The sequence below is a fragment of the Zalophus californianus genome, chromosome 15 (assembly GCF_009762305.2).
Source record: "Zalophus californianus isolate mZalCal1 chromosome 15, mZalCal1.pri.v2, whole genome shotgun sequence".
NCBI classification, from domain to species: domain Eukaryota; kingdom Metazoa; phylum Chordata; class Mammalia; order Carnivora; family Otariidae; genus Zalophus; species Zalophus californianus.
Window position 1 is genome coordinate 82,460,494 of NC_045609.1, and position 16,632 is coordinate 82,477,125.

The 16,632-nt window shown below is 44.7% G+C and overlaps 1 protein-coding gene across 6 annotated transcripts in view; it reads right to left on the reverse strand.

Moving 5' to 3' along the window:
* ADAM12 (ADAM metallopeptidase domain 12) overlaps positions 1-16,632 on the reverse strand; it is a 357,064-nt gene that overhangs the window by 65,870 nt on the left and 274,562 nt on the right. The gene's annotated exons all lie outside the window — the stretch shown is intronic.

Here is a 16,632-nt window from a genome sequence, read left to right on the forward strand (position 1 = left end):
CGAGTACAAAAGCCTGTGTTTATCAATTCCATGGCTCCATGGACACCATCCTGCTATGGGTCAGGGCCAGCTGATGCTGGCATGCGGGTTTACGAAGGGCAAATGACTGCTTCCCAAAACATAGCTGTAAGATAATGGAGGTGGCCAGAAACGCAGGTCCCGTTCTTGCCCCCAAATCCCAAGACTACAGAGGGATGTGGCAAAGCTGGCCAACTCCCCTGGGACGTTCATGTTCCCCCTTCCATGGTCTAGAGGGGCTGTCCCGTTCCCTCACTCCAGGGTGGCTCTATGACTAATTGTTGGCAATGGAACGTGAGCAGAGGTGAAGTGATGGGGAGTGCTTCTGGCTGAAGGTAGTTAAGTGAGTGTTCTTCTTCAGGTCCTTTCTTTTCCCGCTGCGAGCTGGGCTCAGGGTATTCCAATGTCCCAGGAGCGGAAGGAGTCAGACATGGCACCTGGTCCTGACTCAGTGCTGGGAGGGAAGCCACCTGCAGCTTAGAGCTCCGGGCTGTCACATGGAAGGGAAACACACCTACAGCGGCTAGTGTTATCCAACACACGTGGGGTATCTCACTCTCTCTCCAAATGCATTTTCTCCTATCTTGAGACAGCAACGATTATAAGGGACAAGCATGCCAGAAACCCAGAAGCTTTTATTACCTAGTGAGGAAGCAGGGGCCTGCTGACCAGTAAGCCTAAACACCTTCTTTCCATGCAGACGTTTAGGATGACATTATAACTGGATCCTAATCAACTGGCTAAACCAATGCAAGCTATTGCATCTTCCTGAAGATGGCCGACTGGCCACCATTTGATACAGTTTGGCAATATTTCGAGATCAGGATAATTTCCTCCTAATACACTGGTAACACTGTCTTATTCCCCCCCTCACCAAGTGTTTTCTATCAATCTCAGGCTATTAACTCCGGAGTAGAATTCTAATCTATAAATAAATTGATAAGTGCAAATCTTGCTCTTGGATGGAAAGGCAAGAATAAACCAGGACTTATTTCTACTGCTGTCACAAAGTTCCTTTGAAAATCTTAACTTTCCTTGGCAGACAGATTGATTATTCTTGATATCAAAATGATGCTGATATCAATTTTGATATCAAAATAGCTTCAAATGATGATCACAAGAAAATTCTAATTTTATCAGTTTAGAAGTGCTTTGTATTGAAAAGGCAATGGTACATTACACAGGGACTTGAGAGCACTTCTTCCCTTTGCAAAGAAATAAGTTTCATCAAGGCAAGGATCAGACTTTCTTCAACGCTGAGAGTCCTAGGACACTTAGGTATGTCAGGGCCTGATCCAGGAGGTCAAACATTATTCTCATGTGCCATGCAGCCAGGTGTTGTGATGAATTCTCATCAGTTCATTCTGGAAAGGAACTGATTTCTAGAATGTTTTAACAGCTCATTAGAAAAGACACTAGGATCACCTGTAAATCTCAGGAAGGGCTTAGAGCAAGAATAACAGTAGTTTAGAGAAGCCCAGGGAAAGAGTGGTATGAATCAATCTGTTTCACAAGGGGGCAGAGAATGTCCACTAATGTCCAGAGGCCAGAGGGCAAATGCCAGCTCCAGTCCCAACTCACACAGGTCCTCCCATCTCATTGCCTTGCAAAATAACAAATACCTATTGGGCTTTGGGTAGATGACATTAAAGAAAAGGGATCGATAGTAATAAGGTGAATGGGATCAGTTTAAGTCCAGGATTTAAACTTGAGAGTGTTTGGGAGAGGAGAGGAGATCCTTGTTGGCAAAACCACATTTGTGTGCCTGTGCTAGATGCTGTCTGGAGTTATCCTTGTAATAATAAATTTCAATTTCTCTTAGAAATAGGGGGATGAACAAAACATAGAAAAATCCTGACCATCATGGAGCTTGCATTCCAGTGGGGCAGGAAGGTAATGCATAAGGGGGCCAAGAAAGGGTGCTAGAAAGGAATGTCAAAGAGAAAAATAAAACAAGCAAGAAGGAGAGGTTGTGTGTGGGAAGAACGGAATTTTTAGGAAGGCTGCTAGGGAAAGACATCACCAGGGGTGGGGATGGCATTTGAGGCTCTCACCAGAAGGGTGTGAGGGACCAAGCTGTGGGCACATCTGGAGGAGGAATATTCCAGGAACAGGGGAGAGCTGGTGTAAAGATACATGGAGAGATGTGACTGGACTAGATGAATTTGCTCAGTAGAAGGCCCCTAGGCCACCTGAGCTCATGCCGATGGCAAGAAGACTACTAAGGAGTAGCATTAAGTGGTGGTGGTGGTGGGGGGGGCTCTACCCTGCATGGACCAGGTACTGATAATGGTTAAAGGCATTTTTCATAAGAACTTCAAACTTTATTATTTTCTCCCTTTTTAGCAAACTTAAAAAAAAAAAAAGATTTGAGAGAGAGAGAGAGAGAGAGAGAGAGAGAGAGAGAGTACACACGCAGGGGGAAGGGGCTGAGGGAGAGGGAGAAAGAGAGTTTGAAGCAGACTCTGCACTAAGCCCTACATGACGCTCAATCTCATGACTCTGAGATCATGACCTGAGCCGAAACCAAGAGTTGGACGCTTAACTGACTGAGCCATCCAGGCGCCCTGAGCAAACTATTTTTGAATGACAAGCAAATAGAGAATATCTAAAAGTTATATTTAACCCAATAGCCCTTCATCCAATAAACAGAATTTAGTGAGGTAAAATGATTTCAAATCTCCAAAGGGAATTTGATGGCACCAAACATTAGATTCCTCTAATTATAATACAATCCTAATCGACACATATTTGAAAACGTTTGACATCCAAATAGCCACTGGTTACACAATGCCTAGTGAACAACTGAGGTCTTGGCTTAAGGAGTCAAAGAACAGTTCATTCATCTTCATGAAAAATGTGCAATGGACCATGAACAAGGTATAGAAGCTACTCCCCAGGACAGTGTCAAGAATCCATGGACAGGATCAATCAGCACAGAGATTAAGATGGCTATTTCTTCAATTCAGTCACAGGTAAAAGAATGACACCAGGAGGATGCTTGGCACAGCCAAACTCATCACCCCACTCCTAGGTACCAACTCTGCCTTTCAGCTTTGGATGACAGCAGAATTAAACCTTATGGGTAGGGGCGGAGCAAGATGGCAGAGGAGGAGGAGACCGGGATTTTGTCTGGTCCCAGGAATTCAGCTGAATAGGGATCGAACCATTCTGAAAACTTACGAACTCAAGAGGAGATTGAAGAAAAAAGCAACAACTCTCTGAACAGAGAAGCGACCACTCCCTGAAAGGTAGGACGTGCGGAGAAGTGAATCCGAGGCGATATTCAGGAGGATAGACGGCGGGGGAGGGGGCCTCCGTCGGCCGCTTCTGGCAAGTGCTAGAGCCGCGGAGCACAAAATCGGACCTTTTAGAAGTCGGCTCCGCTGAGGGACGTCGCTCCAGTGGCTAAGCGGGGGGTGGAACCCTCGCGGGACAGTGTGGTCTCAGGACCCTCCAGGGTCACAGAAAGACCGGGGGTGCCTGAGTGCGGCAGAGCTCCCGGGTATCGGAGCGGGGAAGCCAGCTGCAGAGACGGAGCCGAGGCGCGGGCTCTCAGCTGGGGGTGGCCATAAACTGTGATCCACGGCCCAGTCGGGCCACTGCTCCTCCAGCAGGGACCCAACAAGCGGCAGAGCCAGGCAGACTCCCCTTCCTCCCCCGGGAGGAGCGGCGCGGAAGCGCACCGCAGGGATCTGCTGGGTTTGGAGACTCCACACGGGGTCGGGTGCCAGAGATAGCAACGCTCGGTCACAGGCCGGGTGAGCACGGAGTGCGGCCGGAGACCGGGGACACGGGAGTGACTGCTTTTCTCTGGGGGCGCACTGAGAGCGGGGCCCCGAGTTCTCAGCTCCTCCGGGTGGAGATTGGAAAGCCACCATTTTTGCCCTGGTCCTCCAAAGCTGAACCAAGAGCTTGCAGGGAACAAAACCTCCTGAGAGCAAACCTGAACAGATGACTTAGCCCTGACCGACAAGGGCGGGGCAATTCCGCCTCTGGCAAAGACATTTGGGAACCACGGCAACAGGCCCCCCCCCCCCCCCCAGAAGATCAGCACAAACAGCCAGCAAGCCAAGACCAAGTTTACTGATCAATGAGAACGGGAGAACTCCAGCGCTAGGGGAATACTGCATACAGAATTCATGGCTTTTTTTCCCCGTGATTCTCTAGTCTTTCAGAGTTAATTTTTTAAACTTTTTTTTGAATTTTTCTTTTTCCCCTTTTCAACCAACATCCTATCAGTCCCTTTATTGAAAAATATTTTTTATTTTTCATTTTTAGAGCCATATTCTATCCCTTCACAGTAGTTACCCTTATTTTTGGTGTGTATATATATATATATTTCTCTCTTTAAAATTTTAAGATACAGTTTCTTCTAAAAGATCAAAATATACCCTAAATCTCTAGTATATGGTTTTGTTCTGGTCTCCTGCCTGATCACATTCTCTCCGCCCCCCTTTTTATTTTTAAATCCTCTTTTCTTTTTTCAACCAACTTCTTATCAATTCCTTTTATAAAATGTTTTATAATTTTCATCTTTACAGTCATATTCCATCCCTTCATCATATTAACCCTTATTTTTGTACATATATAAGTTTTTCTTTCTTTAAAATTTTGGGAGGCACTTTCTTCTAACAGACCAAAATACACCCAAAATCTAGTGTGTGGCACTGATCTATGCACCAGCCTGATCATATTTTGATCATATTCTGTTTTTTTGTTTTGTTTTTATTTATTTTTATCTTTTTTTCTTCTTTCTTTCTTTTCCCCCGGTTTCAGGTTTTTTCTGATTTGTTTAGAGTATATTTTCTGAGGACAATATTACCCTGTTAGCATTTTGTTCTCTCATTCATCTAGTCTCCTTTTGACAAAATGACAAGATGGAAAAAATCACCTCAACAAAAAGAACAAGAGGCAGTGTCGACTGCCAGGGACCTAATCAATATGGACAATAGTAAGATGTTGGAACTAGAGTTCAGAATGATGATTTTAAATATACTATCTGGGCTTGAAAAAAGCATGGAAGTTATTAGAGAAACCCTTTCTGGAGAAATAAAAGAACTAAAATCTAACTAAGTCAAAATCAAAAAGGCTATTAATGAGGTGCAATCAAAAATGGGGGCACTAACTGCTAGGAAAAATGAGGCAGAAGAGAGAATTAGTGATATAGAAGACCAAATGATGGAAAATAAAGAAGCTGAGAAAATAGAGATAAACAACTACTGGATCACGAGGGCAGAATTCGAGAGATAAGTGATACCGTAAGACGAAACAACATTAGAATAATTGGGATCACAGAAGAAGAAGAAAGAGAGGGGCAGAGGGTATATTGGAGCAAATTATAACAGAGAACTTCCCTAATGTGGGGAAGGAGACAGGCATCAAAGTCCAGGAGGCACAGAGAACCCCTCTCAAAAAATCAATAAAAATAGGTCAACACCCCAACATTTAATAGTAAAACTTATGAGTCTCAGAGACAAAGAGAAAATCCTGAAAGTTGCTTGGGAGAAGAGATATATAACCTACAATGGTAGAAACATTAGACTGGCAACAGACCTATCCACAGAGACCTGGCAGGCCAGAAAGGACTGGCATGATATATTCAGAGCACTAAATGAGAAAAATATGCAGCCAAGAATACTATATCCAGCTAGGCTGTCATTCAAAATAGGAGAGATAAAAAGCTTCCAGGACAAACAAAAACTAAAGGAATTTGCAAACACGAAACCAGCCCTACAAAAAATATTGAAAGGGGTCCTCTAGCAAAGAGACAGCCTAAAAGTAACATAGACCAGAAAGGAACACAGACAATATACAGTCACAGTCACCTTACAGGCAATACAATGGCACTAAATTCATACCTTTCAATAGTTACCCTGAATGTAAATGGGCTCAATGCCCCAATCAAAAGACACAGGCTATCATATTGGATTAAAAAACAAGACCCATCGATATGCTGTCTGCAAGAGACTCATTTTAGACCCAAAGACACCCCCCAGATTGAGAGTGAGGGGGTGGAAAACCATTTACCATGCTAATGGACACCAAAAGAAAACTGGGGTGGCAATCCTTATACCAGACAAATTAGATTTTAAACCAAAGACTGTAATAAGAGATGAGGAAGGACACTATATCCTACTTAAAGGGTCTATCCAACAGGAAGATCTAACAATTGTAAATATCTATGCCTCTGACATGGGAGCAGCCAATTATAAAAGGCAATTAATAACAAAAGGAAAGAAACACATTGACAACAATACAATAATAGTGGGGGATTTTAACACCCCCCTGACTGAAATGGACAGATCATCTAAGCAAAAGATCAACAAGGAAATAAAGACTTTAAATGACACACTGGCCAAATGGACTTCACAGATATATTCAGGACATTCCATCCCAAAGCAACAGAATACACATTCTTCTCTAGTGCCCATGGTACATTCTCCAAAACAGATCACATCCTAGGTCACAAATCAGGTCTCAACTGGTACCAAAAGATTGGGATTATTCCCTGCATATTTTCAGACCACAATGCTTTGAAACCAGAACTCCATCACAAGAGGAAAGTCGGAAAGAACTCAAATACATGGAGGCTAAAGAGCAACCTACTAAAGAATGAATGGGTCAACCAGGAAATTAAAGAAGATTTTAAAAAATTCATGGAAACCAATGAAAATGAAAACACAACTGTTCAAAACCTTTGGGATGCAGCAAAGGCAGTCCTGAGAGGAAAGTATATAGCAATACAAGCCTTTCTCAAGAAACAAGAAAGGTCTCAAATATACAACCTAACCCTACACCCAAAGGAGCCGGACAAAGAACAGCAAATAAAGCCTAAACCCAGCAGGAGAAGAGAAATAATAAAGATCAGAGCAGAAATCAATGAAATAGAAACCAAAAGAACAGTAGAACAGATCAATGAAACTAGGAGCTGGTTCTTTGTAAGAATTAACAAGATTGATAAACCCCTGGCCAGACTTATCAAAAAGAAAAGAGAAATGACCCAAAACAACAAAATCACGAATGAAAGAGGAGCGATCACAACCAACACCAAAGAAATATAAACAATTATAAGAACATATTATGAGCAACCCTATGCCAGCAAATTAGATAACCTGGAAGAAATGGGTGCATTCCTAGAGATGTATCAACTACCAAAACCAAACCAGGAAGAAATAGAAAACCTGAACAGACCTATCACCACTAAGGAAATTGATGCAGTCTTCAAAAATCTCCCAACAAACAAAAGCCCAGGGCCAGATGGCTTCCCCGGGGAATTCTACCAAACATTTCAAGAAGAATTAATACCTATTCTTCTGAAACTGTTCCAAACAATAGAAATGGAAGGAAAACTTCCAAACTCGTTTTATGAGGCCACCATTACCTTGATCCCCAAACCAGGCAAAGACCCCATCAAAAAGGAGAATTACAGACCAGTATCCTTGATGAACATGGAGGCAAAAATTCTCACCAAAATACTAGCCAATAGGGTCCAACAGTACATTAAAAGGATTATTCACCATGACCAAGTGGGATTTATCCCTGGGCTGCATGGTTGGTTCCACATCCGCAAATCAATCAATGTGATACAGTACATTAATAAAAGAAAGAACAAGAACCATACGATCCTCTCAATAGATGCAGAAAAAGCATTTGACAAAGTACAGCATCCTTTCTTGATCAAAACTCTTCAGAATATAGGGATAGAGGGTACATACCTCAATATCATAAAAGCCATCTATGAAAAACCCACAGCGAATATCATTCTCAATGGGGAAAAACTGAGAGCTTTCCCCCTAAGGTCAGGAACACGGCAGGGATGTCCACTATCACCACTGCTGTCCAACATAGCATTAGAAGTCCTAGCCACAGCAATCAGACAACAGAGAGAAAGAAAAGTCATCTGAATCGGCAAAGAAGAAGTCAAACTCTCACTATTTGCAGTTGATATGATACTTTATGTGGAAAACCCAAAAGACTCCACCCCAAAACTGCTAGAACTCACACAGAAATTCAGTAAAGTGGCAGGATATAAAATCAATGAACAGAAATCAGTGGCATTCCTATAAACCAACAAGACAGGAGAGAAATTAAGCAGTCGATCCCATTTACAATTGCACCCAAAACCATAAGATACCTAGGAATAAATCTAACCAAAGAGGCCAAGGATCTGTACTCAGAAAACTATAAAATACTCATGAAAGAAATTGAGGAAGACACAAAGAAATGGAAAAACTTTCCATGCTCATGGATTGGAAGAATATTGTGAAGATGTCAATGCTACCTAGAGCCATCTACACATTCAATGCAATCCCCATCAAAATACCATCCACTTTTTTCAAAGAAATGGAACAAATAATCCTAAAATTTGTATGGAACCAGAAAAGACCCCGAATAGCTAGAGGAATGTTGAAAAAGAAAAGCAAAGGTGGCGGCATCACAATTCCGGACTTCCAGCTCTATTGCAAAGCTGTCATCATCAAGACAGCATGGTACTGGCACAAAAACAGACACATAGATCAATGGAACAGAATAGAGAGCCCAGAAATGGACCCTCAATGCTATGGTCAACTCATCTTTGACAAAGCAGGAAAGAATGTCCAATGGAAAAAAGACAGTCTCTTCAACAAATGGTGTTGGGAAAATTGGACAGCCCCATGCAGAAGAATGAAACTGGACCATTTCCTTACACCACACACAAAAATAGACTCCAAATGGTTGAAAGACCTAAACGTGAGACAGGAGTCCATCAAAATCCTAAAGGATAACACAGATAGCACCCTCTTCGACCTCAGCCGCAGCAACTTCTTCCTAGAAACATCGTCAAAGGCAAGGGAAGCAAGGGCAAAAATGAACTATTGGGACTTCATCAAGATAAAGGGCTTTTGCATAGCAAAGGAAACAGTCCACAAAACCAAAAGACAACCGACAGAATGGGAGAAGATATTTGCAAATGACATACCAGATAAAGGGCTAGTATCCAAAATCTATAAAGAACTTATGAAACTCAACACCCAAGGAACAAACAATCCAATCAAGAAATGGGCAGGAGACATGAACAGACATTTTTCCAAAGAAGACATCCAAATGGCCAACGGACATATGAAAAAGTGCTCAACATCACTTGGCATCAGGGAAATCCAAATCAAAACCTCAGTGAGATACCACCTCACACCAGTCAGAATGGCTAAAATTAACAAGTCAGGAAACGACAGATGTTGGCGGGGATGCGGAGAAAGGGGAACCCTCCTACACTGTTGGTGGGAATGCAAGCTGGTGCAGCCACTCTGGAAAACATTACGGAGGTTCCTCAAACAGTTGAAAATAGAGCTACCCTACGATCCAGCAATTGCACTACTGGGGATTTACCCCAAAGATAGAAATGCAGGGATCCGAAGGGGTACAGGCACCCCAATGTTTATAGCAGCAAAGTCCACAATAGCCAAACTGTGGAAAGAGCCAAGATGTCCATCGACAGATGAATGGATAAAGAAGATGTGGTATATATTTACAATGGAATATTATGCAGCCATCAAAAGGAATGAGATCTTGCCATTTGCAACGACGTGGATGGAACTGGAGGGTGTTATGCTGAGTGAAATAAGTCAATCAGAGAAAGACATGTATCCTATGACCTCACTGATATGAGGAATTCTTAATCTCAGGAAACACACTGAGGGTTGCTGGAGTGGGGCTGGGGTGGGAGGGATGGGGTGGCTGGGTGATAGACATTGGGGAGGGTATGTGCTATGGTGAGCGCTGTGAATTGTGCAAGACTGTTGAATCACAGATCTGTACCTCTAAAACAAATAATACATTATATGTTAAAAAAATAAAAAGAAGATAGCAGGAGGGGAAGAATGAAGGGGAGTAAGTCAGAGGGGGAGACGAACTATTAGAGATGATGGACTCTGAAAAACAAACTGGGGGTTCTAGAGGGGAGGGGGCTGGGGGGATGGGTTGGCCTGGTGATGGGTATTAAAGAGGGCACGTTCTGCACGGAGCACTCGGTGTTATATGCAAACAATGAATCATGGAACACTACATCAAAAACTAATGATGTAATGTATGGTGATTAACATAGAAAAAAAAAACTTTATGGGTAGTGAGTTCACTACTCTGTCATGGAATCACTTACCCACGTACTTACTCAAGAAGGAGTCTTCAAGAGTCTATTATATTCAAAGCTCTGAGGAGGATCCCAAATATGGCTGGAACCCTTCCCACTGTCCCCTTGTAGGACCTTTGCCAAGGCAACTACCGGACACACTCATGCCCCACACCACCTCTCCATCCATAGAAATAAAATATGGACACATATTTACATATACATAAAATAAACATACCATATGTGCTTATCCATATAACAGAATTTATATAAAAATAAAATTATAATTATAATGCATGTAATTATATTTAGTTAACATATGCATATATATTTTAAAAAATAACTATTGAGAACCTTCTTTAACTGGGTGGCATGATGGGTGCTTTCTCATAGTAATATTTCTTTTTTTATACTTTTTTGCTTTTAGACTTAAAACTTCAAAGCAATTCAGTGAGACAGGTATTACTATTCTGATTTTGCCAACAAGATGAAGGACTGGTTTGAGAGTTTATGGTAAGGGGTTGGGAGACACTGGATTTGATTCCAAGTTCAGTTATTTAAAAACCCCATTTTCTTCATGACTGAGGTCAGTGCACACTGCATTACCTGGGGGAAACTGCCAGAACACGGACAGTGATCAATAAACTCTCGACACACTGATTTAAACAAGAAGAACACATCCTCGCATTGCCCAACATATGCCTGGATCAGCAGTTCTCAAAGTGTGCCCCCTGCATCAGCATCACTTGGCAACCTACTGGAAATGCAAATGCCCAGGCCCCACCCAGACCTACTGAGTCAGAGAAATTCAGGGGTAGGGCCCAGCAACCTGTGTTTTAATAAGCCCTCCAGGTGATTTTTTTAAAAAATGGAGGTACAATCCACATAACAAAGTCACCCATTTAAAAGCATGCAATGTAGTAGCTGTTCGAACCTTCGAAATGTTGTGCCACTGTCCCCACTAGTAATTCCAGAACATTTAGTTTCCTTACCCCTCTCCCCCAAACAAACCCCATACCCATTAAGCCGTCACTCTTCATTCCCTCGCCCCCACAGTTCCTGTCAACCACTAACCTGCTTTCTCTTTGGATTTGCCTGTTCTGGACATTTCATAGAAATGCAATCCTCCATTAAGTGACCTTTTATGTCTGGCTTTTTTCATTTAGCGCAATGTTTTCAAGGTTCATCCACGCTGTGACACTAGTTATTAAAATTAAGTTTTGGGAACAACTGACCTAGATTTAAAACTCAGGGGTCATAAAGGTAATAGGGACAAACCCACACCTACTTAGGTCAGAAAATAAGAAATACAATCTAGGTGCATCAAAGGTCACCTTTCACGCACCCAAATTAGAAATAGTTCTGTTTTACACCGTGGTTCCATTTTCTAAGGAAAAAAAGCCCAATGTACAGCATTTTGAAAACATTATGTGATTATAGGCAGATGCTAAAAATCCCATGAGTATCTATCTTTTAAAGCCAACTTTAAATCATGAATAAATTTTCAAATATCTTTCAGTGTTACACCAGAATGACCAACTAATCATCACACTATATACTAATTAAGGTGCCACAGAAGGTTCTGGTCGTTAAACATGAGGTTTCTGTTCTGAAGCAAGTTCATTCCTCTTGCTAACAACTCCATTGTATGGGGATTCTGCCTTCCTTTGATTCATTCTGTTCCTGCCTCGTGGTAGAGCTGTAGCCCGTAACAATGATGAAAAGAACACTGCATTGGGCCACATAGTTGCCTGTAATGTTGAAGATCTTCCACAGCCCAGCGTCAGTAGTTTTTGTTTTTGTTTTTGTTTTAAAGATTTTATTTATTTGACAGAGAGAGACACAGCGAGAGAGGGAACACAAGCAGGGGTAGGGGGAGAGGGAGAAGCAGGCTCCCCGCGGAGCAGGGAGCCCGATGCGGGGCTCGATCCCAGGACCCTGGGATTGTGACCTGAGCCGAAGGCAGACGCTTAACGACTGAGCCACCCAGGCGCCCCCAGGGTCAGTAGTTTAAAAAGACAAGCCTCAGTTCTTTCCAGAGCTTTTGGGAGGCTCATCACAATGTGCTTTTTAACACTTCTCGTAAATTATCCCAAATATGTCAGGACAGCCGCTAATTGAATTGACATAGCAATGAGAGACCGGTGCAAAGCAGTAAGATGGGAACATTATTTAGAAAAGAAGTCCGTCTGCAAGATACTTGCCCTCCACACAAGAATGCTTTCAAATGATTCTGCCTCGGATCCAGAAACGGTGCTGCTTTCTGCTCACGGAGAGATGCCACACGGGAGTGACTGGCTCCTGCCCAGATGTGACCTCTTCTCTTACACACATCTGCCTCTGCCTCTAGTTTTTAACTACCAAGGATACTTGGGGGTAAATTCACCATGTAGAGTGCAAGGTCAGAAATAAAATGGGGACAAACAGACAGCTGGGCAATGTGGGGAAAAAAAACAAAACACAAAACCCACTTTTCGAAAGAGGAACGCCACTTACGGCTTCTCGCTGTAAATGCAGCCCTGGCTTAGTATTTTAGCTGTCACAAAGCTGCCAAGTAAAACATTATTAGGGGTTAGTTTTACTTGACAAATCTGCAGTCAGAAAATTCTTCGCTTGCAGCGCCTATTGTGCATTTCCCTGCTATATTCTTGGGGTGAACCATACTAAGCCAATTTATCAGCCCTGACAGAAGTCGGGAGTTATCTGCCTTGCAAAAGCTCTCCAGGTATTATCTGGAGACAAAGGCCGTTCTTGTTGGAAACGAGGCAGCCAGGGAAAGCAGGTGTGACCAGGTTGGATTCAGGGGGACGGTAGGTGACCGTGTGCAAGGTTTCCCAAGACACCCTCGCCTCCAATAAATGTGAGTTGGGTCCCAGAGTCTGGGTTCCCAGCTCCGAGCTCCGGGGCTGACATCAGTCTGTGTGCTGACTGCAGGAAAGACATGGAAGTGACCCGAGGAAGGAGGGGAAGTGGCCTGCACAGCGGCTGAGAATACCTTGGAGCTGACACAACCATGTGACCGGAAAAGCCAGCATCGCAGGAAGCCGGGATGGATAGGAAGCCTTCCAGATTTACTTAAATCCACTGGAAAAGAAGAAACCACCACCACCACCTCACTTCTCCCACAGCTGATAAATGATTAAGGCATAGCTAGTTTCAGAAAATATGTTGCCGACATTGTGCTTCCCGCGGATTTCTTTTTGCAGACTAGAGTGGAGTTTTAGTTCCTCCTGACAGGAGAAGCGACAGATTCAGCAGGCCTGGGGAAGGGTGGGGATGGGGGGTGCTCTTTACCTGGGAATGTTGCATAGAGCAGGTGGAGAAGAATCGGAAGTGGAAGACAGAGTCTGAGCACCCCATCCATCAAAACTAAGACCACATTTTTAAAACCGAGCCTCAGTTTTCACATCTATAGAATGGGTCGGGATCAGTGAGCTTCCGACAAAAATGGGGTGAGTCTCCAGTTAACTTCAAAGCACCGTGAGATGCTGGTTGTCAGTATTCATAGGAAGAAGCTGTGTATTTCTTTTTAGAGTTGCTGCTTTGGCTACTTCAAATTACTGACTACGAGTGCCTTGTACATTCAAGGACTTAGAAACATTTCGATAGGATGCAGAATTCATCATAATTGTGGCTCAAACGTAGCAATCTTTAGACTTTAAAACCACAAGTACCTGTCAGCTTGAGAGGAAAATGATTCAGGAGGCCAAGGGATGATCAGGCAGTTAAGTACGATTCCTCAATTGAATACATATATGGTGTGAAAGGAGCAAAAAGACCCAGTTCCAGAATGGAAGGGCCGGGTTTTCTCTCGCTCGACCAGAACAGGGACTGGGGAGCAGACACAACCAACCCACACAAATAAAAACGCATTTGGATGCCTCTTACCTGCCACGCAGAGGCGCTTGTCAGCAGAGCCCGGAACCTCTCTGCGAGTCTTTCCCGAAGCTCGGGTCACGTGAGCACCCTCCCCACAGTCCTCCAACCCTGTCATCAGGCTGGAGTGTGACCCCAAACACAGCAGACCTGGCCTTCGTGCTCCGAGAACATCATCTCATGATGCATTCTGTGTCATTCGCTCCACAACTAGCCCAAAGACCTTCTTCAAAAACAACTCCTTAGTTTACAGTTCAGAGCCGATTTCTACTCAGTCCTTCTCCCTCCAGAACAAACCCCACGTGATCATCATTGTCTCTTCCTAGTTAAGCCGGAGGCCTGTTTACAGTGAGAGGGTGCATGAGGTCACCATTACGTGGTCAAGTTTCAAACCCAAAATTCTAAGGCCGTCTTCAGGAAAATCTTGAGGTTTCTCACAGTGGTGCCCAGGACTGAAAACTCTCAATCAGCATGTGCAGAATTAAGGTGCAAGCAAGGAGGCGGTGCTGTTGGGACCAGCCTGGTCTCTGGCAGCCTGGCAGGATGGAGGTGCAGCTCAGGGAGGCCGGCCCATTTCAGGCGTTCCTTGCCCCGCATGTCAGGGATAATGAGCATAGCTATTAATAGCAGTTAGCACTGGTCAGCGAGCCCCTGCTGTGGGCCGGGAGCTCCGTGGGCCTTCTCACTCACCCGGACTCCCATGAGTCAGATTACATCATTTCTATTTTGCGGATGGGGCTACTGAGGCTCCAAGAGCTTATGTACCTCGGCAGAGTCATCTCAGGTCTCAAAACACAGCTCACTGACCTGAAGTCTCATGTTCTGCTCCTGCAACCCACCTTGCTTCCACGGCAGTCTGGAGGCCTCTACGAGTGTCTTCCAGAAGTTACTCCCAGGGTAGGAGTCTTAGGGCAGTCTCAGGCATGACCTGGCACAGATGACTGAGCCAGGAGGATCAGCATCCATGGATGGGCAGCTGTCCAGATGCCTGAGCTCCCTGAAGTCAGGTAGAGGCAGAGCAAACCCTGAGATCCTGCATGTTACTCCAAGCATACCTTCAAGCACCTCCCTATATGTCTTTGGCGTAATGGGAAACAAAGGCCAGGTCTTGGGAATTATCCAGCACACCTGAGGTCAAGCCCAGGCCAGAAAGCACACACTTGCGGGAGGTTGTGAGCCTGTTCTGGCCCCAAGAAGCTGTGGGCAGAGGAAGGGGTCTTCCACCTGGAAGGCAATGTGACTGCTGGGAGATTCCTCTGAGAGGTGTGTGTGTGGGTTTGTGTGTGTGTGTGTGTGTGTGTGTGTGTGTGTGTGTGTGCTGGGAGATTCCTCTGAGGTGTGTGTGTGTGTGTGTGTGTGTGTGTGTGTGTGAAGGGGGGAGCGGAAGGGGACCTGAGTCTGCATTGCGCCCACCCACGGGTGCACAGGGCACAACCCTAAGAACACTGGCTCACACACCAGAATGAAACCCAGGGTGACCGAAAGGAATTCCTCCTGTCAGCTCCAGGAACGGAAAGTGACTGCATTAGGGCCAAACGCTGACCCATTGGGCCTACCAGATGGGCTGCAGAAGGCGAAGAAAAGCACCAGGCCAGGAGCAAATGATCAAAACTGGCCTTAGTAGGACATTTCCATTGTTAATAGCAAACACCTGGGATTCAGAATGAAGCCATCTGCGGCACATTATAATTCATGGTTTTACATGTGAACTTTGACCCCTGCTCCTCCTCCCTGGAAACCAGTTAAAGCACAAATGTAATTTCCTAGAATTTTTAATAAAGAAAGATACCAACTAAGCTCCGCCAGTCAGTTGAGAGGTACACGGGAGGTCTCTGGACGTTACCAGAAATGAGACCTCTCACTTCTGGGTGCTGATGGCTGTTTCCTCTTGAACCCAGGCCTGCAGGGCAGGGGGCTCACGGGCGGGGGACCCGGCCCATCCGGGGCTGTGTCTTAGATGAGTTTCTCAGCTTCGTTACAAGGAAAGGCCCCTGTCTCTGAGTGGGGCTCATCGGGGACTGGGCTCTGGCAGCTGTAAACTGATCCAGAGGTGAGTCAGGGACAGTTTGCATGCCCGAGATGACTCTGGTCTTTCCTCCTGCCCTAGCAGACAGACCTGCATAGATTATGCTAGTGGCTTCTGCGGGCTCTGAGAGTCTGTAACAGGGAAGACATTTTCAATCAAATGTGACGGAAGAAGTAGTGATGCTAGATGCCTCCAAGCCACCCACCGGGGCTGAAGTTGGCACGAGGCCTGTTCTTGCCTTGCTGAGCTCCTAACACTGGGGTTGCCATCAGGATGGTGAAGGGCTGGCCCCTGGCTCCACCCCACCCCCACCCCCCGTGCCCAGTGGTTTGGAACCAAAGGCTCTTCCGCTCAGACACATGTGGGGAGGTGCAGAGGAATGGGCCAAGAACCAGAAGCTGTGGGCTGATATCCAGAGTCTGATCCAGACTAGCTATGGGGCCACTAGGCTCCCCAAACCTGCTTTCTCCTCTGTAAAATGGAGGTGATTGTTTTTGCCCTTTATTCATAGGCACGATTAAATGAGAAAGGAGATATGACAGTTCTTTGCAGACTGGAGAGTGGTCTATGAAGTCTACAGGGCCTTATTCTTACCAGTACTTTT